General features: G+C 44.9%; 1 pseudogene; it reads left to right on the top strand.

The window, feature by feature from the left end:
- The first annotated feature begins 1165 nt into the window (after positions 1 to 1165).
- Positions 1166 to 1306, top strand: LOC116984288 (annotated as a pseudogene).
- Positions 1307 to 2079: the final 773 nt, after the last annotated feature.

The following is a 2079-nucleotide window of genomic DNA, read 5'->3' as shown; positions in this document are numbered from 1 at the left end:
CTTGTTATGAAGGCCAACATTCCGTTTTACTTCGGAGTCACGTGAGTGATTCCGTGAAGAAGCCACTTAACAGCAAGCCCGATAATCGGGCCAGGAGGATTCACCTCCCAATAAAAGTGCTGTCTGTGGACGTCTGGTAAGATGGAGCACATGTCAGAAAGGATGCTCCATTATGACAGGCTCCAGGAGGAGCTTATAACCAAGAGGTCACCCCATGGGCCGTGGCAGCAGCTTCAGGTAAGGGCTGTATGGAGAAAGATCAGTTCCAGAAACAGGAGCTTTATATCCACGGGCCCTCTTGCGAGCTCATTGCAGCAGCACCTGTAGACGGGCTGCATAATGTCTCCCTCAAGGAGGAGGTTGAGCCTACCAGGGCAGTTTTGTTCTGACCCTGAGGTTGGAGGTATTGGAAAGCATACCCCAAGGCATAAGGCCAAGAAAGGCTGTTTGAGCGCAGCTCCAGCATGATATGCTCCAGCAAAAGGAGCTTTATATCCTGAGGTTGGAGGTATTGGAAAGCATACCCCGGCATAAACCAAGAAAGGCTGTTGAGCACAGCTCCAGCAGGATATGCTCCAGCAAAAGGAGCTTTATATTCGAAGGTCTCCTCAGGAGACTAGTTCCAGCACCTGCTCATGGCTGTGCAAAAATCCTCTCTCTGTGAAAGAGAATACGAGTGGTGAGTGTAACCAACTTCAAAATTCTAAAAATATGTCTGTGAAACGTACTGGAATAAATGCGTATGGTTACAAGGGAGTCCTCACAAACGAAGGCGGAGAAAACCTGGAAGGGGCTAGAGTTCCCCTCATGCTATAAATACCGGGAATAAACAACGCTCAGGGCTGACATTAAAACAAGCCGCTGAATCTTCTCTTGAGGTAAGACCTATTCGACAGGTAAAACTGGATAAGGAAGCAACGCTGTCGGGCCAATCAAAAAAAAAAAGAGGTACCAACAACGAGCAAAGCTTCATCGTTGCGGCAACAACACCCCCACGCCATCGTTAACAGTAAGCAGTTCACTGAAGTTGGTGGCAGTATGAAAGTTGCACAGAGGTCTTTAAATCCGAGACCCAAGTCGGGCTCAGGGAAAATATGGGACCAGCTACAAGCAGTAATATTTACACTTGTTTGTACCAATAATAATGATAACGTGTTTAGTTTATGTGTTGTATGAAAATAGCATTTCCCTTGATAAGGATGGAAGGGATCCTAGTGGCCTTACAACACACAAATGGTTGGCATCTAACCATGAAAAGCTGCACAATACTAAGGTTCCAAGCACAGAAATTGGGCCAAATTTGTCTTTACAGGCAAGCCCAGAATTAACCATATAACAATTACAGCACGGAAACAGGCCATCTCGACCCTTCTAGTCCGTGCCGAACACGTATTCTCCCCTAGTCCCATATACCTGCGCTCAGACCATAACCCTCCATTCCTTTCCCGTCCATATAACTATCCAATTTATTTTTAAATGATACCAACTTCACTGGAAGCTCATTCCACACAGCCACCACTCTCTGAGTAAAGAAGTTCCCCCTCATGTTACCCCTAAACTTCTGTCCCTTAATTCTCAAGTCATGTCCCCTTGTTTGAATCTTCCCTACTCTCAGTGGGGAAAAGCTTATCCACGTCAACTCTGTCTATCCCTCTCATAATTTTAAAGACCTCTATCAAGTCCCCCCTTAACCTTCTGTGCTGCAAAGAATAAAGCCCTAACTTGTTCAACCTTTCTCTGTAACTTAGTTGCTGAAACCCAGGCAACATTCTAGTAAATCTCCTCTGTACTCTCTCTATTTTGTTGACATCCTTCCTATAATTAGGCGACCAAAATTGTACACCATACTCCAGAATTGGCCTCACCAATGCCTTGTACAATTTTAACATTACATCCCAACTTCTATACTCAATGCTCTGATTTATAAAGGCCAGCACACCAAAAGCTTTCTTTACCACCCTATCTACATAAGATTCCACTTTCAGGGAACTGTGCACAGTTATTCCCAGATCCCTCTGTTCACCTGCATTCTTCAATTCCCTACCAATCAAGACAGAATATCCTGTAATAATTTACCTA

This window comes from Amblyraja radiata, chromosome 19 (genome assembly GCF_010909765.2).
Source record: "Amblyraja radiata isolate CabotCenter1 chromosome 19, sAmbRad1.1.pri, whole genome shotgun sequence".
Taxonomy (NCBI): domain Eukaryota; kingdom Metazoa; phylum Chordata; class Chondrichthyes; order Rajiformes; family Rajidae; genus Amblyraja; species Amblyraja radiata.
The sequence above is the reverse complement of the archived record's forward strand: the minus strand, read 5'-3'. Positions and strand labels throughout refer to the sequence as shown.